At 43.9% G+C, this 25,184-nt stretch overlaps 2 long non-coding RNA genes across 2 annotated transcripts in view; both read left to right on the forward strand.

Moving 5' to 3' along the window:
- The window catches only part of LOC138667481 (uncharacterized), a 161,387-nt gene that overhangs the window by 117,629 nt on the left and 18,574 nt on the right, over positions 1–25,184 (forward strand). The window lies entirely within an intron of this gene.
- LOC138667479 (uncharacterized) lies at positions 1,286–1,856 on the forward strand. Its single transcript, XR_011318780.1, has 3 exons — positions 1,286–1,447; positions 1,539–1,598; positions 1,707–1,856. It is a non-coding gene; the product is annotated as an uncharacterized lncRNA (long non-coding RNA).

A 25,184-nucleotide genomic window follows, 5' to 3' on the forward strand; every position in this document is an offset into this window, starting at 1 on the left:
CTTATCCCCATATTTTGGAAGGGCCTGGCTGATGACGTTAAGGACGCTCTGGCCACTAGGGAGATTCCTGCCACACTGGAGGAATTAATAACTGTCTCTACTCGAATTGACCTCCGTTTTAACGAGCGGAGGTTAGAGCGAGCCCAGTGTAGGCAGAGGTTTCGGCTGGCTCCCACCTTCGCCAAACCTCTGGAATCTCCGGTCCAGGTTCCTGAGTCACAGGAGGCCATGGAAGTGTTACGAGTGGGATCTAAGTCCCGGACCGCTTGTGCACTCAAGGTCTGTCATGCTTGCCAGCAGTCAGGACATCTTGCCACCAGATGTCCCCAGCGGTCGAGGAAACGTCAGCGTCTAGTGGTAGTAGGTGGAGATACACTAGACACGGCGACGTTTGCCTCCAAATTGTCCTTTAAGGGGACAATTATAATAGGCTCATCCTCTCACTTGGTAGAGCTTTGCGTGGATTCTGGGGCGGAGGGCAATTTTATGTCTTCTGCCTTCGCTCAGCGTCACGCAATACCCCTGGTTATGCTAGCTCAACCAGTAACGGTATGAGTGGTGAATGGGTCGACACTGCCCTCACAGATAACACACCAGACCATCCCTTTTACTCTGTCCATGTCGCCATCCCATCATGAGATTATATCTCTGCTCGTCATTCCTGAGGGAATTGACGAGGTTTTGTTGGGGATACCTTGGCTACGGTATCACTCTCCTCACATCGAGTGGTCCTCAGGCAGGATTCTGGGGTGGGGTGAATCTTGTGGGGGTAGGTGTCAGAGGGAGTGCGTTCAGGTTGCTACTACAGAGGTACCCGCAGATCTATCCTCTCTCCCCAAGCAATATTGGTCTTAGGCTGGGTTCACATTGCGCTAGGTGTGTCCGTCTAACAGACTCGTTTTTAAGTAGTAAAAACGCAATGTAACGCACATACTAACGCGCCCATAGACTTGCATTGTCTGACGCATCGTGACGCATCCCTAAATTGGTATGCGTTTGTCACATAACGTTTTTTTTCTGACGGACCTTCAACGCGGCTTGCAGCGTTTTCGGGTCCGGCCAAGCTAACGCACTACTAACGGAAGCGTTCATTCTGCCATAGAAGGCTATGGCAAACGCAGTCAGACGCAAATCATGAAAAATTTCCAAATAGAACCACACGTTTTAATAGCGTTTAAGGGTGGTCACATGTGGTCATGTGACAGGAAATGTGACTTCGGCCATTAAAATATCCCACTCACACAAAGTCTCCTGCACGTGACAGAGTGTTTTGCCGAAGCTAAATTGTAAGTACATTTCTATATATTATATATCTCTGTATACATCATGGGAGTCTGTAATGTCCGTCGGATGTGTGTGTACTAAAAATGTATTGTTTTGTTGCACACAGATGTCGGATACAGATGTCAGCAGCAGCAGCGTGTCTGCGATTTTTTCTTCTGAGTCGGTAGGCTTGCACTTTAAAAAACCATGTTATGTGAAACTCCATTGTATTGAGCTAGGCATAACAATCCTGTTTATTGTTTTATTGTGAATAGGAGTCTTCTGAGCCCGAGGCTGTTAGACCTCCCCCCAAAAAACACGCAAAAACAACAAAGGTACATAGCACACATGTTGAATTTTTCAGGCATAAATTTATTGATCCAATGAATGTTAACATTATTTAATGTTAAAATATTTTTTTTTACATTTTACATACACAATAGGTTGTGGCACAAGGAGGACAAAAAAGAAAAAAGGTCCCTAGACGTCTGTCGTCGCCACAACTGCCAGTGATAAATATAAAATAGAAATATTCTATCCAATATTTACCAACAATCTATCTATTCACTTTCTATCTACTATACCTATAAACTATCTATCAACTATCTATCGCTCCATCTATTTGTCTATCTATATCTATGTATCTATCTATCTATCAATATCTATGTATCTATCTATCTATCTATCTATATCTATCTATCTATATCTATGTATCTATCTATATATCCATCTATCAATATCTATGTATCTATCTATCTATCTATATCTATCTATATCTATCTATATCTATGTATCTATCTATATATCTATCTATCAATATCTATGTACAGTGGGGCAAAAAAGTATTTAGTCAGTCAGCAATAGTGCAAGTTCCACCACTTAAAAAGATGAGAGGCGTCTGTAATTTACATCATAGGTAGACCTCAACTATGGGAGACAAACTGAGAAAAAAAAATCCAGAAAATCACATTGTCTGTTTTTTTATCATTTTTTTTGCATATTATGGTGGAAAATAAGTATTTGGTCAGAAACAAACAATCAAGATTTCTGGCTCTCACAGACCTGTAACTTCTTCTTTAAGAGTCTCCTCTTTCCTCCACTCATTACCTGTAGTAATGGCACCTGTTTAAACTTGTTATCAGTATAAAAAGACACCTGTGCACACCCTCAAACAGTCTGACTCCAAACTCCACTATGGTGAAGACCAAAGAGCTGTCAAAGGACACCAGAAACAAAATTGTAGCCCTGCACCAGGCTGGGAAGACTGAATCTGCAATAGCCAACCAGCTTGGAGTGAAGAAATCAACAGTGGGAGCAATAATTAAAAAATGGAAGACATACAAGACCACTGATAATCTCCCTCGATCTGGGGCTCCACGCAAAATCCCACCCCGTGGGGTCAGAATGATCACAAGAACGGTGAGCAAAAATCCCAGAACCACGCGGGGGGACCTAGTGAATGAACTGCAGAGAGCTGGGACCAATGTAACAAGGCCTACCATAAGTAACACACTACGCCACCATGGACTCAGATCCTGCAGTGCCAGACGTGTCCCACTGCTTAAGCCAGTACATGTCCGGGCCCGTCTGAAGTTTGCTAGAGAGCATTTGGATGATCCAGAGGAGTTTTGGGAGAATATCCTATGGTCTGATGAAACCAAACTGGAACTGTTTGGTAGAAACACAACTTGTCGTGTTTGGAGGAAAAAGAATACTGAGTTGCATCCATCAAACACCATACCTACTGTAAAGCATGGTGGTGGAAACATCATGCTTTGGGGCTGTTTCTCTGCAAAGGGGCCAGGATGACTGATCCGGGTACATGAAAGAATGAATGGGGCCATGTATCGTGAGATTTTGAGTGCAAACCTCCTTCCATCAGCAAGGGCATTGAAGATGAAACGTGGCTGGGTCTTTCAACATGACAATGATCCAAAGCACACCGCCAGGGCAATGAAGGAGTGGCTTCGTAAGAAGCATTTCAAGGTCCTGGAGTGGCCTAGCCAGTCTCCAGATCTCAACCCTATAGAAAACCTTTGGAGGGAGTTGAAAGTCCGTGTTGCCAAGCGAAAAGCCAAAAACATCACTGCTCTAGAGGAGATCTGCATGGAGGAATGGGCCAACATACCAACAACAGTGTGTGGCAACCTTGTGAAGACTTACAGAAAACGTTTGACCTCTGTAATTGCCAACAAAGGATATATTACAAAGTATTGAGATGAAATTTTGTTTCTGACCAAATACTTATTTTCCACCATAATATGCAAATAAAATTATAAAAAAACAGACAATATGATTTTCTGGATTTTTTTTTCTCAGTTTGTCTCCCATAGTTGAGGTCTACCTATGATGTAAATTACAGACGCCTCTCATCTTTTTAAGTGGTGGAACTTGCACTATTGCTGACTGACTAAATACTTTTTTGCCCCACTGTATCTATCTATATCTATATCTATGTATCTATCTATCTATATATCTATCTATCAATATCTATCTATCAATCTATATCTATCTATCTATGTATCTATCTATCTATCTATATATCTATCTATCAATATCTATGTATCTATCTATATATCTATCAATATCTATGTATCTATCTATCTATCAATGTATATCTATCTATCTATCTATATATCTATATATTGCTATATCTATGTATCTATCTATCTCTGTATATATGAATATGGCCATCCAGTGAAATTGACACTATCAACATAACGTTTTGTGTTTACATAGTCCAAGTCAGCGACAAAAAAAAAAAGGATTGTCGTTGACGAAGAGCCATTGACTATCCACAATGAGACACTTATTAACCTTGTGGAAGCCAACCCCTCCATATGGGACCAGAGCGACAGCTCCCACCATGACATCGTGAAGAACCGGAAGTTGTGGGATCAAATAATCTGTCACTTTGATCCCCGATACATGGAGAAGTCGACAACCTCAAAGAAAAAAATTGGTAAATATTGGTAACGTAACATCGGAAAATGTTTAAAAAAAAAAAAATTTTCTATCCTATCAACCTATCCACTTGTTGTCTGCTATCTATCTCTCAATTATCAACTATCTGTACACTATATATCTATCTATCTATACACTATTTCTACACTATTTCTTATCTAACAACTATCTATCTACTATTTATATATCAACTATCGTAGCAAACTATGAACACTTTTTCCTATATCTTAACACAATCTACTATTTTTATATATATATATTTTTTTTTAAATTTAAAGCCGATGCTGTCCATACCCGTTGGAAGTCCATCCGCGATCGCTTTGTCCGTGACTACCGGAACAGTCAGAATGCACCAAGCGGATCAAGTGGCAAACGGGTGACACCGTATGTGCATTATGACCAACTGCTCTTTCTTCAGAAAACAGTGTCTCAGCGCTCGTAAGTACAAGAAGGTCTGTGTGCGAGACTAAATTGTTTAAAGGAAAATAAGTAATTTTTGTTTTTGGGTTGACCATGGATATTGGCCCTCCCCTGGCTACAAACACCAGCACTCAGCCGAACCAGAAATGGCGCATCTGTAAGATGCGCCAATTTCGGCACTTAGTCTCACTCTTCCCACTGCCCTGTAGCAATAGCATATAAGGAATAATAGGGGGGTTAATGTTACCTTACATTTCAAAGGTGACATCAAGCCTGCTTAGTAATGGAGAGGCATTAATAAGACATATCTATTACTAATCCTATATTTGTTAATGGGTTAAATAAACACACACACATGCGGAATAAAGTATTTTAATGAAAAAAAACACACAGTTTTGCCATCTTTATTTTTCTGCCAATCCATGTTTCCCTCTATTGCCTGGAAAAAAAAGAAAAAATAATAAACCAACACAAATACTCCCTGGTCTGACGCAGTCCATTTAATAACGAGTGTCCCACGACGATCCTCCCTATAGAGCTGTCACATCAGGAGATGTGACAGCTCTATAGGCCTCCAGTGACACACTGACAGGAACCAATGGCTCCCGCAGTGTTATCACTGTGGGTTCAATGGCCTCTCACTTTATGGCACTGCTGCGTGAGAATTTTCCCACGCAGCAGTGCCGCAAGTGACAGTATGAATTCTGCACTCACATCGGCAGAGGGATACAGTGCGGAAGGATACCTTCCATCATAGTATCCTGGAGCTCCTGGAGAGCGGCCGCATTTGCTGATGTGACAGCTCTCCACGAGAGATCGTTGTGGGACACTCATTATTAAATGGATTACATGGGATCAGGGGGTATACTGTTGGTTTATTATTTAAAATTTCTTTACAGGTGATCGAGGGCTTCGGGGATTAGCTGTATGGTAAGTATGTACTGTATGTTGTATGTACTGTATGTCTACATGTATGTACTGTATATGTGTGTATGACACGCCTCCTGAAGAAGCAGTGCGAAATGCGTGTCGGGGCAGAGGGACGCCTGGGTTATACACTTGCAGATACCTTCACAGATATTTTATGACCTTACATCTTTACATCTTACTCATGTCTATCTACTAGGACAGCAGTATTTGCAGACATAATTGCAATGTAACAGTTTGTTTAAGCTATTTATATATGGCATGTTGTCCTTACAGCCAATCACTATATAGGACCAAAACATATGCATTGACAAGTCTTTTAGTTATTAAAATATGCATTTTGTATTTAAGTTGCTTTAAATCTGCTATGCCTTTGCATTATTAGCCAGTAACTTGTATAGGGAAGCTATGCTCTTAGAATGAGCTTGTGCTTTGTGGTACTCCATGGCATCATGTCCTCTTTTCAATGATTCAGCACCTTTCATGTATTTGTTTTAATATTGTAATATCAATAAAAAAACTCTTGTTTTTATAAAAGTACCTTGTGTTCCAAGTGACTAATATATTTCTGGTAGCATAGTGTCATGGAAATTAAGTATTTAAAGGGGTGCTCTACCCAATATTGATACGGGTTAAAATAATTTTGGACATTAGTATGTGATTGATGTGTGTACATGTAGCTTTTTTTTTTTTTTTTACTTTTGAACACAGTAGCCAGATGATGGAACTACTGCTGTCCCATCATCCGGCTACCTGTCACTGTAGCAGGCATAGCTGAATGGGACTGGTAGTCCCATCGAATGATGCCTGCGTTCACACAGACACACATGCAGCCCCGCACACACATGCAGCCCCAAACACAGCCCCGCAGACCCCCGCAGACACACACAAACACACCCAAACACCCGCACACAGCCCTGCACACCTCCGCTCACACAGTCTCCGCCCACACACACAGTATCCGCACACACTCCGCCCGCACACTCTTCCCCCTCCCGATCTGCAGTGTTTCTCGCAGGTACATCTGCAACAAAACAGCAGATCTTTTTTAAACCTGAGGTTTTGCTGCAGATTGCCCTGACACAATGGAAGTCAATAGGTGCAGAAACGCTGCAGATCCCAAAAAAGAATTGACATGCTGCAGAAAAAAAAGCTGCGATTTCATCCGCAGCATGGACACACCAAATGTCAATTTCACATAGACTAACACTGCTTGTGCACTTGGAGCGCCCCCCTAAGGGCAGTGGAGTACTCGGAGCCGGGCCCTTTGGTTCTCAAGGGGGAAGTCACAGTGGCTGACCCGCTCCGTGGCCCTAGGGGCGTCCGTTGATAAAAGGGGGAAAGGTCTTTAAAGGGGGAATGTTCATGATGCCACCTGTGGTATTCGGTCAGGGTGACCGACGTTGCTTAGGGGTCCGCTGGGGCGATGTTATGGCAGCTAGATGGTATACCTTCCCACAGGTGAAGTATATCCCCAGGGCTTCCCGAAGTGTAAATGGTGGATGGTGTGAGGCGCAGTGAAGAACGAGGACACAAGGGTGCAGTCTCTTTACCTTTTTACTGAAGGCTTCAGCATCCACAGTCCAGAGCACCAGATCACGGGGCAGGCAGAGTCCGGCCGGTCCGAAGGCAAATCCAGAGTCCCTTTATCCAGATGGAAATCAGTAGCCTTCCTCTAGTGCCTAGGTGTTATAGTACCTCCCTGCTGTGCTTCTCAGTTAGGTCCTCACAACTGTTGTGGATGTTATGTCTTTCTCTCTCTGTCCCCCTGATGGTAAGGATAGGACAAACCCGTATGACTGATGGCCTAAGGCTTTTTACAGGGACTCTAGCATGCCCCAGCCTCCACAAGTTGCCACCGTGCCTCCTGGGTGTACGTGCGGATCAGCAATGTGCAATTATCTGTCCTGCCAGTCTCTGAAGTAAAACGTAGAGATCCTTACTCCCTCGGTATTCTGGCTACCGGATTCTACGCCTCAGAAGGAAGCAGCCTTTTACAGGGCAGAGCTCCTTCTGGTTTCCTCTCCTTTTGCTATGACTTCATTTCTCACTCTCAGCAACGCAATTCCCTTCAATGTCTCTTTCTTTGGATGCTGTCGCATTGGTAAGCAGGCGCAGCTCTGTGTCCTTCTGTCTAGGCCTCTGACAGGATCCCACCCCTGTCAGGGACCCACTACCTGAGTAGAGCTCAGATAGCAGCTTACTGAGTGTAGCCCAGCCAGCGTCCGCCAGACTGGTGCTGCCTGGGTGAAACCCAGCTCGCTTCTCACTACTTCCTGTCCAGCCCACCAGTTTTACCTGATTGTGAGGAGTGCCCTTATAGATAGGAGCATAGCTCCCCCTGGCAGACTGGAGTGTGAAGTGTGTTGTGTGGTTTGTGATACCTGGTAAAGAGATCTCCTTTATTGCCTTCAGACATAATATCACTCCCCCTGGTGGAAGAATGACATTACTGCAACGACCAGGACCCTGGGGCGCTGCACACTATACTGCGGATTTGATGCAATTCTGCACTTCCAAAAATGCTGCGGATCCGCATCTAAATCCGCTATGTGTGCACATAGCCTAAGTCCTCACCATAAGTAATTATAAATGTGTGTTTTTAATGTTACGCTAGGAAACTCTTCAAGATAATACATAACAATTATTATTTACCTACATCAAATTAGTAATTTCCCCCTTGATTTTATTCTGTGTATCCCACTAGCAGTATGCCTTGTGCGATGCTTGTGAATTAAAGAGCATGGCTGCATGCAAAATGTGATTATTCTGCTGTCTGATCAAATGCCATGCTTTACGCTAGCGGAACTGCGTGTAATTCATCTAACATCATTCAGGATTTATGTGACGGCAGTTACACTGTAATGGTAGGATAACAAGCACTTGCTATGTCCAATGCTGGGACTCAGCCTGCCTTGCTTTGCCTGTGATGTGAGGCTTTGTTTCTGATAGACAGCACTCCTGCAGGGAAAGATGCAGGTGGAGGCATTATGGGAAGCTGTGCCTTAGTCATTGAGATTGTCTGTCATGCTTTGTGTGCTCTCTACTTCTTCTCTGCTCATTCAGCTGATTTTACTTATTAGTAAGTTTGCTTCCATATGAAGGAATAAGGCTACGTTCACATTTGCGCCGCTCCCGGCTGCGTCGCACGTGCCATGCACCCCTATATTTAACATGGGGGCGCATGGACATGCGTTGCATTTGCGTTTTGTGACGCATGCGTCGTTGCAGCGCATGCGTCAGGGCGCAGGGAACGCCGCGTGATGCAGTTTTTCCTGCGCCCAAAACCATGCAAAAAGCAACGCATGCGTTTGTGCATGCATTCATATCTGCGTTGTGTGTTGCGTCGCCGACGCAGCGCCGCACAACGCAAATGTGAACGTATCCTAACTTGAAATCAAAGTGAGGGACAGAGATGATCTGTGTTTGGCTCACTTGGTGAGGTGGATTTGCTAAGTTCACATTGTGTATGTGCACTTGGCCTACAGTAAGTATACTGTATGTCAGCTTTTCCAAACATATACTGCAACATTACTATGGGCTCTCATTCACCAGACGGAAGCAAAAAGTGTTTTCTCTTGGCTTTTGGCTGGCAGGTATGTGTTAGCATACTGTTTATTTTACTGCATAGGTAGGCCTAGATGACTTCACTTTTTTTAACAATGTGTCCCAATGGTGCACAGTTGTCTAGCCATGTATCCTATACAGTGTATACAGTGGCCCCTGTTACGTGCGTAATCGTGTGAGAACAAACAGAGTATGTACCTCTGATACTTTCATGCACTGTTGCTATTTATTTATTTACTGTTTGATATTTGCTCATTTTGTTTTTTATCTTAGCTTTTGTCTGTTTAGTGGCCAGTTTGAATACGTGCCTACACCCTGCATGCCCACCAACTCATATTCCAGTTCATTGCTTTAGGTTTTTGTATCAAGCCTTTGCACTGTGTAAATACAGTAAGAGTGTGGCCTCCCTTTTTCTTTCAGCTGGACATTACATTTATATAGGTTTCCATGGCTGGGTGTCCATTACTCGGGGTCTGTGTCCTGCGTGACCCTTATTCACATTTTTGACATATGGTAAGGTTTTAGTACTAAAGATTAGGACTGTCCCGAATAGGATCACCGTGATGTGGTGGGATGGCTTTCAAATTTTTTTGTTCAAAATTATGTTTACTACCGTAAGTACCTTATGTTATTTTCATGCACTATTGCTATCTATTTACTGTAGGGTATTTGCTCATTTTGTTTTTATCTTTTATCTTAGGTTTTATAGTTTAGAGTTAGCAGCACAGACAAGAGGCGTTTGTAACTAAAAGAGCCACCTTGTGCAGCACAAATGCTGCATTCTGACAAGGTGGCTCTTTTAGTTATGATGCCTGCACATGCTGAAATAATCACTTATAAAATGTGCCCCCTCTTACCCTGAAAACGCCAGGGAGGCGGGTCTTTCCTTCCTAATCAGACGCAGCACAGCCGTCACTCCGGGCCTGTGCACGCCGGGCGCCGCCTCCTCAGCGTTGTTTGAATCTGTCCTGGAGCCTGTGCTGTGTTGTTAACCCTTGGGCATGCGCAGTGAGCGCTGCCCGTCCTCTGTCCTCATTTGCTGTCTAGCTGACTGCGCCTGTGCGGCCGCCCTGCCGGACATCCCGCCCCGCAGTGTCTTCTGATTTATTCACACTGCGCATGCCCAAGGGTTAACAACACAGCGCAGGCTCCAGGACAGATTCAAACAACTCTGAGGAGGTGGCGCCCGGCGCGCACAGGCCCGGAGTGACGGGTGTGCTGTGTCTGATTAGGAAGGAAAGACCCGCCACCCTGGCGATTTCAGGGTAAGAGGGGGCACATTTTATAAGTGATTATTTCAGCGTATGCAGGGAGCATAACTAAAAGAGCCACCTTGTCAGAATGCAGCATTTGTGCTGCACAAGGTGGCTCTTTTAGGCTACTTTCACACTAGCGTCGTGCACTGCACGTCGCAATGCGTCGTTTAGGATAAAAAACGCATCCTGCAAAATTGCTTGCAGGATGCGTTTTTTCTCCATTGACTAACATTAGCGACGCATTGTGACGCTTTGCCACACGTCGCAACCGTCGTGCGACGGTTGCGTTGTGTTGTGGCGGACCGTCGCCACCAAAAAACTTTGCATGTAACGTTTTTTGGTGCGTCGTTACCGTCTTTTCCGACCGTCCATGCGCAGCCAGAACTCCGTCCCCGCCTCCCCGCACCTCCCAATGGGGCAGCGGATGCGTTGAAAAACAGCATCCGCTGCCCCCGTTGTGCGGCGCTTCCACAATATGCGTTGGTGCGCCGCAACGTCGCATTGCGACGTGCAGTGCACGACGCTAGTGTGAAAGTAGCCTTAGTTACAAACGCCTGAGGGGGGTGACAGGTTCCCTTTAGTGAATCTGCTCCCGTGATTCTACTTCTTTCACCAGATGACACTGGTTTAGTTCTGCAGTGGGCGGTGCTGGTGATAGAGAAGACATCAAATTTCAAGTTCTGGGCCAGCGCAGGCTTTGAACAATCACTGAAACTAGGGTGGCTGGAACATGTAATGTCCTGCTGTCAAGCTGGAGTATTTAGCTCTCTGCTTTGGCCAATGGGAGAATACCATACAGTTCTAAAGCACCTAGCTTGCTACTGGTAATCCTCATTTATGGTTTTACAAGCCCTCGTTCACATGTCAAGTCTAGTTTCTGTTTAGTTTGTGTTATTCCATTCTGACCTTGGTCCATTTCCTGACTATACTTTTTCTGTCTTTCAATTTGGTTCTTTATCTGTCCTCTGTGTTCTGATCTGACCATTCCTACCAGCCCACTATATCGGATTAAAACTACGCCGAGGACTCAACACTTGGGAGCCTGTGTAAGCATCTCTGTGCAGGGGTTAAAGGCTATGTGCACACGTTGCGGATTGGGGTGCAGAATTTTCTGCACAAAATCTACATCTCCTGGCAGAAAACGCAGGTGCAGATTTGATGCGTTTTTTATGCGGGTTTTGTGCGTTTCTGTTGCTGAATTTGTGCGGATTTCATGCGTTTTTTTTACCACTTTCGATTTCTATAATGGAAGGGTGCAGAAACGCTGCAGATCCGCACAAAAGAAGTGACATGCTACGTCTTTTGATCCGCAGCGTTTTCCATGCGGAATTTTTTCCGCACCATTAGCACAGCATATTTTTTCCTATTGATTTACATTGTACTGTAAATCACTTTGCCGATCTGCAGCGTTTTGCGCGGAAAAAAACGCTGCGGATCCGCACTAAATCTGCATCGTGTGCTCATAGCCAAAGGGTGAAGGCCAGATCACTCCTGGGACCTGATAGAGTAGCCATCATAAAGTCTGTCCATGAGAGACCTATTAAAAGCTGACAGCCATGAACAGCAAAGTCATGTAGTCAGACAGATACCTTGATTCAGCTCAGCTGAATATGTGTACAGCACTTTGGAATAGTAGAATCCTGTAGGCAGTCAGATATATTGTAACAAAGTCGAGTGTGAGGTCAGCACTTTAAGACAGCAGACTGCATACAGGCATGTTCATTTGGCAGAACTGACAGTACCTTGTAACAGTACTGCTGAGATAGCAGAAAACACCTTGAAGTAGCAGAGCTGAATGTGTGGGCAGAGCCTTGGAACAGCAGAGGAATTTTTGTTAAGAGACACACTTTGTATTATCTGCAGTCAGGGCCGGACTGGGACTAAAATTCAGCCCTGGCATTTGAAGTTACACAGGCCCACTTGTCACATGGTGACTGTATAATATCTTTGTACACTTGTAGGTTACAAGAAATTAGGGGAGTGTAAAACTACCATATAACATATAATTACAGCTGTATCCAGCATTACAGCTCAGTCCTATTTATTGCTTTTAGTTGCAGTACCAAGAAAAGCCACTACTTTACCTACATAACTGGATCTCGTAAATAATGAAGAGGTGAGACGACCAAAGGCTATGGAACCTCATTCTGATGCTCCATAAACGTTGCCTACAGCCACTTTTGGTACCGCTGCTCAGCACGAGACCCGGTGACTCTGACGAGCGGTGACATCAGTAACGTCACTGCTCTTCAGATATTCCGGGTCTTGCGCTGAGCTCGGCGACTGAAGAGCGGTATTGTTACTACCGTCACCGCTCTTCAGAGTCGCTGGGTCTCACCAGGTCTGGGCTAGTAGTGGGGGTGTCTGATAGACACTTCTCCATTACTTACACCAGGGATCGATAGCAGCTGACATTACGCAGCTGACATCAACCCTAAAAATCATTACACATACCAGAATTAAATGCTTTGGCGGCTGGGAAAATCAGTAGAGTTAGCGCTATTCCCAGGTGCCGGGTGCTAACTACAACTGTCATCATCCTTGCCTCGTCTCCCTGCAAAGCATTTCTGCTGTATTTACATGTCTTAGTCTCAGGCCGCTAAACGAGTGTGATCGACAATACTGAAGTCGTTCGCTTGTTTCCCGGCCTCTTTACACCAACTGAGAAAGAATGAAGGGAACAGAACAATGACAATTAGATCAATCTGTCCCCATACAGTATCATATTATCAGCAGCATATCTACAGTTTACACCGGCGATGTGCTGCTGAGAACAAGGATTTCTGTTCCCACATAAACAATCCAATCACTCGATGAATAGGCAGCATTTTGCTTGTTTAGGATAATACACCCCATAGTCCTCCATATATTATAATGTGCACCTCAGTCTTCCAAATAGTATAATACATTCCTCATAGTGCTCCATATAGTATAATGCCCGCCATTGTCATCCATGTAGTACAATTCACTTCTTGTAGTATAATGCACCCCATAGTTCTTCATATAGTATAATGTATTCCCCATAGTCCTCGATACAGTATAATGCAGCCCACATATAGTATAATGATGCCACCCCACAGAATATATTGTAGCCCCGAGTATAATGTAACCCCCCCGAAAATATAATGCAGTCCCCTCATATAGTATAATGCAGCCCCTGCATATATAATATATGGTAGCCCCCTCACAGAGCATAATGCAGCACCCCATAGCATATAATGTAGCCCCTCCATAGAATATAACACAGCCCCCCATAGAATGTAATACAGCCCACCTCCCCATAGAATATAATGTAGCCCCCATAGAATATAATGTAGCCCCTCCATAGAATATAACACAGCACCCCATAGAATGTAATACAGCTCACCTCCCCATAGAATATAATGTAGCCCCCATAGAATATACTGTAGCCCCCATAGAATGTAATACAGCTCCCCCCACAGAATGTAATACAGCCCTCCCCCATAGAATGTAGTGCAGCCCCCCCATAGAATGTAATGCAGTCAGCCCCCATAGAATGTAATGCAGCACAGCCCCCATAGAATGTAATGCAGCACAGCCCCCATAGAATGTAATGCAGCCAGCCCCCATAAAATGTAATGCAGCTAGCCCCATAGAATGTAATGCAGCCAGCCCCCATAGAATGTAATGCAGCCAGCCCCCATAGAATGTAATGCAGCCAGCCCCCATAGAATGTAATGTAGCCAGCCCCCATGGAATGAAATGCAGCACAGCTCCCATAGAATGTAATGCAGCACAGCCCCCATAGAATGTAATAAATCCCCCCCATAGAATGTAATAAATCCTCCCCATAGAATGTAATACAGCCCCCCCAATAGCCCCACAATCCAGTTATCACTCATTGATATTTAAAAATAAAAACAAAACACTCTTCTGACCTCTCCTCGTGCCCGTGCTGCTCTCGGCTCCGGTCTCAGCAACTGCATCTGCCCGCCCGACACACAGCAGGTGCGCGATGATATGACATCATCGCGCACCTGCAGTATCAGAGGCAGAGCGGGGAATGATGAGAGAGGGAGCGATAGCAGACGCTCTCTCCTCCGTCATTGCATTCAACTGTACCGGCGTCATAGACGCCGTTATAGTTGAATGCGGCAGCATTGGCAAGGGGATGAGTCGGCGGTGGGGGGGGGGGGGAGTCGGCGCTGGCAAGCAGCCCACGACTGCCACCGGCCCTTCTGGCATTTGCCAGAAATGCCTGATGGCCAATCCGGTCCTGTCTGCAGTACAGCCCAGATAAGTAGCTCAGGTCCGAGAATGCATGCAGAATCAGATTTTGGTACTACCTTAATACTCAGCCAAGAGGGAGCAACCTGAGTGGGACTTAAAGAGAACTTGTCAGCAGGATTTTGCTAAGTAAACTATAGGCATTGTCAAGTTCATTTTATACTCCATGACAGGATCACGAGCAGAGACAGACTTGATGGTTCAGGAGAATTTAATGAGAATCAATGTACGATGTAAGGTAACTTGAAAAGCAGAAATACGAAATGTATATGAAATATAGAAGGGAATGCATTATAGTATTGTCTCATTGTCATAAAGTAGCAGCTTAACCCAAGGCTTCACTGAGAAGGAAAGAAAAAAAATTGTGTAGCCTTTGATAGATTAGAAGTAATTGTTCCTGATAAAGTTCAAAATGTTAGGTACATTGGTTACCAAATCTACAGCAAGCCTTAGGATCCACAGGGAAGTAAGCAGGGGTTGGCAAATGTGGAAATGATCCCCAAGAAGAATGTCCCAGCTGAAAGGAGAGTTGAGGCAAATGTGTGCTTCACAGGAATTAAAGCAATATGGAAGGAACAAATGAAAACGTAACTTTTTCCCACAAAAATGTTACTTTAGCTTCATATTTTGAAGTTTACAAGGGTAACAGGAGAAAATGGACCATATAATTTGTTGTGCAATTTCTACAGAGTACGCAGATACCCCACATGTGGTGGAAAACTACTGTTTCAGTGCATGGCAGGGCTCTGAAGGGAAGAAGCACCGTTTGACTTTTGAATGCAAACTTGGCTAGAATAGATAGCGGACTTCATGTCACGCTTGCAGAGCCTGAAGAGCCCCTGATGTTCCTAAACAGTGGAAAACCCCCACAAGTGAGACAACTTGGAAACTACACCCTTCAAGGAATTTATCTAAATGTATAGTAAGCACCATGAACCCACAGGCGATTCACAGAATTTTATAATGTTGAGGCGTGAAAATTTACACGGTACACTAATACCCCATATGTGGTGGAAAAATACTATTTAAGCGCACATTTGACTTTTGTAACACAGAATTGGCTTGAATAGATAGCAAACGTCATGTCATGTTTGTAGAGCCCCTGATATGCCTGAACAGTGGAAACCTCCCACAGGTGAACCCATTTTGGAGACTACACCCCTCAAGGAATTTATCTAGATCTGTGATGATCACTTTCAACTCACAAGTGCTTCACAGAATTTTATAATGTTGAGCCTTGAAAATAAAAAAAAAATAATTTTTCCTACAAAATGTTCCTTTTGCTTGAAAGTTTTTATTTTCACAAAGGTAAGGCTGCTTTCACACATCAGGTTTTTGCTGTCAGGCTCAATCCGGCGAATTTTTTAAAAAGCGGATCCGTCGCAAATTGTGAAAAACTCATGAGACGGATCCGTTTTTTCACCGGAATCGACTAGCTGTTCTGGGGAGAATATCCAAGTAGCTGATCCGGGAGAGAGAGAGAGAGATCAGTTTCCAGAATGCTGTAGATAAGCCCCTGATGCTGATGGGCTTAGCTCACCTTCGATTTTGGGGGTGACAGGTCACATGCTGTCTATTTCCTTGTGATCCTCCTTGAGATGGTTCTACTCCTTCATTGGAGTCCAGCTGTGTTTAATTAAACTGATAGGACTTGATTTGGAAAGGCACAGCTGTCTATATAAGAGCTCACAGTGCATGTCACACCAAATGAGAATCATGAGGTCAAAGGAATTGGCCAAGGAGCTCAGAGACAGAATTGTGGCAAGGCACAGATCTGGCCAAGGTTACAGCAGAATTTCTGCAGTACTTAAGGTTCCTAAGAGCACAGTGGCCTCAATAATCCTTAAATGGAGAAAGCTTGGGACCACCAGAAGTCTTTCTAGACCTGGCTGTCCAGCCAAACTGAGCAATCATGGGAGGACAGCCTTGGTGAGAGAGGTAAAGAAGAACCCCAAGATCACTGTGACTGAGCTCCAGAGATACAGTAGGGAGATGGGAGAAAGTTCCACAAAGTCAACTATCACTGCAGCCATCCACCAGTCGGGCCTTTATGGCAGAGTGGCCCGACTGAAGCCTCTCAGTGCAAGACATATGAAAGCCAGCATAGAGTTTGCTACAAAACACATGAAGGACTCCCAGACTTTGAGATATAAGATTCTCTGGTCTGATGAGATGAAGATAGACCTTTTTGGTGATAATTCGAAGCGGTTTGTGTGCAGAAAACTAGACACTGCTCATCACCTGCCCAATACAATCCCATCAGTGAAACGTGGTGGCACCATCATGCTGTGGGGGTGTTTTTCAGCTGCAGGGACAGGACGACTGGTTGACATTGAAGGAAACATGAATGTGGCCAAGTACAGAGATATCCTGGATGAAAACCAAAGGGCTCTGGACCTCAGACTTGGCCGAAGGTTCACTTTGGAACAAGACAATGACCCTAAGCACACAGCTAAAATACCAAAGGAGTGGCTTCAGAACAACTCTGTGACCATTCTTGACTGGCCTAGCCAGAGCCCTGACCTAAACCCAATTGAGCATCTCTGGAGAGACTTGAAAATGGCTGTCCACCAGCGTTCACCATCCAACCTGATTGATCTGGAGAGGGTCTGCAAGGAAGAATGGCAGAGGATCCCCAAATCCAGGTGTGAAAAAACTTGTTGCACATTCCCAAGAAGACTCATGGCTGTACTAGCTCAAAAGAGTGCTTCTACTCAATATTGAGCAAAGGGTCTGAATACTTATGACCATGTGATATTTCAGTTTTTCTTTTTTTAATAAATTTGCAAAAAATTCTACATTTCTGTTTGTCAGTCAAGATGGGGTGGAGAGTGTACATTAATGGTAAAAAAAATTAACTTTTTTGAATTTACCAAATGGCTGCAATGAAGCAAAGAGTGAAAAATTCAAAGGGGTCTGAATACTTTCCGTACCCACTGTAATTCTCCAAGGTGTGACAATATGGAATTCTCACAAACAGAGAACTAAGCAAGTGCAATGAAATAAGCAGAAATAAGTGCAAAATCAAATAACAACCACACTTACCCATTATAATATGTTTAATACACCTGTAAATAATGCAGTAATGCAGGAGATTAGTTGCCATATAAATGTGCCCCAGGGACACCCAGGGAGATTTTACTCTTAGGCCAGAGTCATACTACCGTAAAATACGGCCGAATGCTATGCGATAAAACATCTTATAGCACTCGGCCCAGTGTTATACTATGGGGCAGCTAAGATCTGCGATTAATTTTCTCATGCCGATTCGGCATGAGAGAACAATTGCAGCATTCTGCGATTGGCAGCGAGATTCAGCTCACTCGCACCCATACAAGTTTATGGGTGCAAGTGAAACATCACACTGCACTCGGATATCAGTGAGATGCCTGCAGACGCCAGCCGCAGAGAAGATGGAGAAATTACTTTCTCAGTCTCCTCCACAGCTATGCTCTGATCCTGTTATGTGAGAAGATCGAAGCACAGTAGCATGACACTCGGTTCACGCTCTCAGCAGAGCAGGAGCCGAGGGTCATTAGCAGGGCCGGCGTCAGCACCCGGGCGAGAGCCAGGGCCCTGAGCAGGAGGGGGCCCACTTGCTGTCAGGGACACCGACACGCCAAGGGACCCCGTTGCCAGCGCCCCCGAGTGGGCCCCTCCCCACCACTTGCAATTTTTATCTCTTCCCGTTCCTCCGCTGTGGTGTCTTCCGCGTCTTCTGACTTTGACATTTTAGGCCATAGGGCGGGATGGGGTCAGAGCAGAGAGGCGGAAAACGGCGTAGCTGAGGAGTCCGGAAAAGAGCAGCAGCCAGCAAGGATAGGTGTCTATTTCAATTTTTTTTAATGTTTGAAGCATTATATGGGCCTATTATATACTGCAGGATTATATGGGGCCATCATATACTGGAGCATCATATGGGGACCATCATATACTGTAGCATCATATAGGGCCCATTATATATGGCGCATCATATGGGGACCACCGTATACTGGAGCATTATATGAGGCCCATCATATACTGGAGCATCATATGGGGCCCATTTTGTATGGAGCATTATATGGGGCCCATCATATACTGTACGGAGCATTATATGGAGTTCTTTATATAGCCTTATATGGTGCTCATTATGTATTAAGAAATATATGGGGTCCATTATTTTGTATGGTGCATTATATCGGGTCCATTATACTATATGGAGTATTATATGGTGTCCATTATTCTGTATGGAACATTATATGAGGTCCATTATACTGTATGGAGCACTATATGGGGATCATTCTACTGTTTGGGGCATTATATGGAGCTCATTCTGTACGGACCATTATATTGGGTCCATTATTTTGTATAAAGCAATATATGGGGCTCATTATTCTGTATAGAGCATTATATGGGGCCCATAATACTGTATGGAGCACTATATGGGCTAATTATTCTGTATGGAGCACTATATGGGGCCCATTATTCTGTATGGAGCACTATATGGGGCTCATTATTCTGTATGGAGCAATATATGGGGTCTATTATTCTGTATGGAGTATTATATGGGGCTCATTATTCTGTATGGAGCACTATGTGGTGCCAATAATACTGTATGGAGGACTATACTGTCCGGTTTCTGAGCTATTGATATAACTCATGTAATGTAAATCTTTGGCAATGTACTATACCTATATTTCTCTGCTGTATCTGTGCATCATGAATTGTGGTATGTGTTAAAGGGGTCCACTGATACTCTTTCGCCTGGGGCCCACGAAAACCTGGAGCTGGCAATGAACATGGTAATACATTGATATATGATACAAATGGAGATACATGTGTGTGGCAACACATACAGTCATGGCCAAAAGTATTAACACCCCTGCAATTCTGTCAGATAATACTCCGTTTCTTCCTGAAAATGATTGCAATCACAAATTCTTTGGTATTATTATCTTCATTTAACTTGTCTTAAATGAAAAAGCACAAAAGAGAATGAAGCAAAAAGCAAAACATTGATCATTTCACACAAAACTCCCAAAATGGGCCAGACAAAAGTATTGGCACCCTCAGCCTAATACTTGGTTGCACAACCTTTAGCCAAATAAACTGTGACCAACCGCTTCCGGTAACCATCAATAAGTTTCTTACAATGCTCTGCTGGAATTTTAGACCATTCTTCTTTGGCAAACTGCTCCAGGTCCCTGATATTTGAAGGGTGCCTTCTCCAAACTGCCATTTTTAGATCTCTCCACAGGTGTTCTATGGGATTCAGGTCTGGACTCATTGCTGGCCACCTTAGAAGTCTCCAGTGCTTTCTCTCCAACCATTTTCTAGTGCTTTTTGAAGTGTGTTTTGGGTCATTGTCCTGCTAGAAGACCCATGACCTCTGAGGGAGACCCAGCCTTCTCACACTGGGCCCTACATTATGCTGCAAAATTTGTTGGTATTCATAAACCACCAATCCCCAAAATATAATCTGGGAGAAAAAAGGCATGGACTAAATTTTCAAAATTAAAACCAATTTTTAATAAATATATTTTCATAAAATACACACAAAATACACAAACCAGGGGTAAAGCTCACAGTACATATGGTTGGGAACAGTGAGTACACAGTACCAGGTAAAGCCAAGTGCATATAGCCATCAAAATTCCATCAGTTGCATCTTAAGTTATACTTATGGGTAACCTGTAGCCTCCCAAGCTTCACTTCACAGCTTATTATGTGTTGCTGGACTACTGCATGTTATAATACTGCACAGTGCTTAATTAAATGGGGCCCAAACACCCTCTATAAACAAATGCAATTATCCCGCATATAAAGCCAAGTGTACTAAGCTGTAATGTGGAGTAAAATGTATGTAGACTTACATGATTAGCTATCCCGATAAGTGCTGTTCCACAACAACCCCGACAGCGCCGTTTCGCCTGACTGGCTTCCTCAAAGCATATGCCCCCTATTTGAGGAAGCCAGTCAGGCGAAACGGCGCTGTCGGGGTCGTTGTGGAACAGCACTTATCGGGATAGCTAATCATGTAAGTCTACATACACATTACAGCTTAGTACACTTGGCTTTGTATGCGGGATAATTGCATTTGTTTATAGAGGGTGTTTGGGCCCCATTTAATTAAGCACTGTGCAGTATTATAACATGCAGTAGTCCAGCAACACATAATAAGCTGTGAAACAGGAAAACAGGAAAAATGCCCACAGGAAAAATGCCCACAGGAAAATTCCCCACATGGAAAATTCCCCACATGGAAAATTCCCCACACGGAAAATTGCCAATTGCATCATCACAAAGTTTCAGATCTATGATATTTCAGGTACAAGGTTCACATGATATGCGAAAAGTGCCCACAGACATGAATACTCACAGGAAAACAGTAGAGAGTTATAGGTGAGATGCTCTGCAGAACAGAGAATAGCATAGAGCTATAGGCTAAATGCTCTGCAGGACAGGGGGATAGTATTCAGGTATATGTGAGATGCTCTGCAGGGCAGGAGAACAATATAGAATTATAGGTGAAATGCTCTGCAGATCAGGAGAATAATATAGAATTATAGGTGAGATGCTCTGCAGGGCAGGATAATAATATAGAAATATAGGTGAGATGCTCTGCAGATCAGGAGAACAATATAGAATTATAGGTGAGATGCTCTGCAGGGCAGGAGAATAATATAGAATTATAGATGAGATTCTCTGCAGGGCAGGAGCGCGTTGGCTGTGAGCTGACATCAGAGGTGCAGCCACAGGGAGCGGTGCATGATATGGCGCACACTCCGATGTCAGCTGCTGGGCTGTGCGGTGGCTACAAAAGACACTGGGCGATGTGGGAGCAGAGGAAACGTGAGTAGAATGTTATTGTTTTTAATTATGCATTAGGGTCAGAACGGGGACACATACACTAGGATTGGGGACCATGTAAACCAGGATAGGGACATATATACCAGAAAAGGGGCATAAATACCAGGATGGAGATCATGTGGACCATACATACTAGGATGGGGACCATATATACCAGGATGCAGACATATTCACCAGGATGATGGGCATATATACCAGTATGGGGGACATTACTACATAATGAAGGGGGAGGGGGGCAATTCATACGTCTTTATAGAATTTAGAACACTACAGGGGGCCATACATCTGACCAACGTGTGTGTGGGGGGAAGGGCCAAATTTCACACTGGGGCCCATCGGACTCCACTGCAAAAGCATATCATTCTCAGCAAGAACGCAAAGTGGTACAAGTGACAGAATCTCACCTTTCTTCTGTGCCTTCTGGGCTTCCAGGACCAACTATCTCTGCCAGCAGCAGTGATACTTTTGCGAGCACTGACAGCAGTGATGACTCCTCTGGATCACACTGCTGCTGGTTCTGCATGTGCTGCTCTTTTGGGCTGGTGGGAGGAGTAAGGCAGAATCAGTGAGAGATGAGAGCAGACTAGATCTATCTATTGCTGATAATGACAGGCTGCTGCAAACCACAGATCATCATTTTTGCAGTTTTGCACTAGGTCAACTGTAAATCACAAGTTGATCACATATTATGTGAACATCCTCACCTTGCACCTGAAATATCATAGATCTGAAACTTTTGTGATGCTTTAATTGGCAATTTTCCGTGTGGGGAATTTTCCGTGTGGGGAATTTTCCATGTGGGGAATTTTCCTGTGGGCATTTTTCCTGTGGGCAATTTTCCTGTGGGCAATTTTCCTGTGTGCAATTTTCCTGTGTGCATTTTTCTGGTCACCCACAGAGCCACGTAGTATACAGACTTAAAATAAAAAATAAGCATATACTCACCCTCCGTTGAAGTCCTGGCCCTGTGTGAGGTGCACGCGTCAGCTTCCGGTCCCAGGGTTGGTATGGGCACAGGACCTGTGATGATGTCACGGTCACATAACCGTGACGTCATGGCAGGTCCTTGTCGCATACCATCCTTGCCACCGGAACCTGCCGCTTGCATGGAGCGGTCATCAGAGTGTCGCGAGGAGCGGGAAAGGCGCCGGAATGTGAGTATATGATGATTTTGTATTTTTTTTTATTATTTTTAACATTAGATCTTTTTACTATTACTGCATAGGCAGCCTCAATAGTAAAAAAGTTGGTCACACAGGGTTAATAGCAGCGTTAATGGAGTGCATTACACCGCTGCATAACGCGGTCCATTAGCGCTGCCATTAACCCTGTGTGAGCGCTGACTGGAGGGGAGTACGGAGTGGGCACTGACTGCGGGGAGGAAGGATCGGCCATGTTGCCGCCGGACTGTGCCGGTCGCTGATTGGTCAAAACGCCCATGACCTTTGCCACGACCAATCAGCGACTTGGATTCCATGATAGACAGAGGCCGCGACCAATGAATATCTGTGACAGAAAGACAGACAGAAAGACGGCAGTGACCCTTAGGCTATTATATAGTAGAGATAAATATTTTAAATGCTTTTAAATCCTATATGTCATTGTTTGCTTTTTTTTTAATAAACTTGTATTATATTTTGTGATCCCAATTTTCTTAGCACACTTCTTTCTCTCTTTCCAAATGGAGGAAATAACGTTGAAAGAATTGTCATGCTGCATATTTGAAACTGCACCAAATCTATAACTCACAAATAAACGTGCATGAGACTTCAGGAGTCTCATTCACTTAGCTAGCATAAGGAATCCTTACAGGTTTTGTGACAAATCCGCGCGGCAAAAACACAATGTGTGCACACAGCCTAAAGGATCAATATTGAATTTTAGACTTGCTATCCTTAATAGGGGGCACTAGAGTTCCTATACTCTTCAAAAAGGATATTTGTATTTTTGTATGCCTTCTCAAACACTTTCATAGGCTGACTGTCACTACTCGTCTGTCTCTCAGCTAGGACCCTTTTTGAATGCAGGAAACGCAGCTCTGGGTTTTTACTCTAAGTGCCATAAAATGATCTTGCGCTATTCTATAATGAGAGCAATCACTCTGTACACATGACAAAACAATACGACAGGTGTGTCCTCATTGAGACAAACAGACCAATTATCCACAATGGCACCAAAGTCTATTAACTCCTTCACTAAGTGCAAAACATTGCTCAGAGTCATACAGAAATAAAGTATGAAACATTTCTCCCAGCAGGTAGGGAAAGAGCGACACAGTGGAACATCACTGCAGGTCGGACTCAAATCAGCAACATTATTGGATATGAATGTATACTATACAGCAGAGCATAGCTCCCTGCTATCACACGTAATGGATGTCAGCTGCTGCATTGATTTCACTTGAATATCAATTTTATATAGCATGGACTTGGCAGGCTGCCCTCTGTTTTTACAGCATGGCAAGGTCAGAGTACATGAGTATAGCTGTGGGTCAATGATACTTTTTTATTCATTTTTTGCACCGAAAGGCCATAACAAAGATTACACATTTCTGACCATAAAGCAGTATTTTTTTGTACAGAGGAGCACTATTGTAGTATAGCAATTATATTATTGTACATATGAAGCAGTGTTACATATTAATTGTGTTCTTGTATACATGGGGTAGTATTATACTATATTGGGCCATGTATATGGATACACCTAAATAAAATGGGAATGGTTGGTGATATCAATTTCCTGTTTGTGGCACATTAGAATATGGAACGGAGAAAAATTTTCAAGATGGGTGGTGACCATGGCGGCCATTTTGAAGTCGGCCATTTTTATTTTTTCCAACCGGAAGAGGGTCATGTGACACATCAAACTTATTGAGCGTTTCACAAGAAAACAATGGTGTGCTTGGTTTTAATGTAACTATTCTTTCATGAGTTATTTACAAGTTTCTCTTTGTTTACAGCCATTGACATGTCGCAGACGTTAACAAGTGAGGAGCTGATGGAAATTGTGTTGTCTGGGGAATGCAGTACCCGGGTCATTGCAGCAGATTCCAATACAAGACACCCTATGCAAGAAAACTGTCACCATTCCCATGTTATTTAGGTGTATCCATATAAATGACCCACCCAAAAAAGTTTGCCTCATCACTGAACATAATGTTCTGTGTAAACGGAGGGTCCTGTTCCAATTTTTGTTTTGCCTATTCTGCAAATTCAGCTCGTCGGTCTGGCATCAATCGAACATCCCTTCGGCTGAAATTAGCTACTCACAAATGGCACCCTTACAAAATTCAGCTGCTGCAGCATCTCAACAAGGATGACCCAGATCGGCGCGCTGAATTTGCAGGTAGACGGCTGTGCTGACTTTGGTCTTGATAAAACACAGCGGACCTACACCAGCAGATGACATGGCTCCCCAAACCATCACTGATTGTGGAAACTTCACACTAGACCTCAAGCAGCTTGGATTGTGGCCTCTCCACTCTTCCTCCAGACTCTGGGACCTTGATTTCCAAATGAAATTCAAAATTTACTTTCATTTGAAAACAACACCTTGGACCACTGAGCAACAGTCCAGTTCTTTTTCTCCTTGGCCCAGGTAAGACGCTTCTGACGTTGTCTATTGGTCATGAGTGGCGTGACACAAGGAATGTGACACTTGTAGCCCATGTCCTGGATACGTCTGTGTGTG

Source organism: Ranitomeya imitator, chromosome 2 (assembly GCF_032444005.1).
Source record: "Ranitomeya imitator isolate aRanImi1 chromosome 2, aRanImi1.pri, whole genome shotgun sequence".
NCBI classification, from domain to species: Eukaryota; Metazoa; Chordata; class Amphibia; order Anura; family Dendrobatidae; genus Ranitomeya; species Ranitomeya imitator.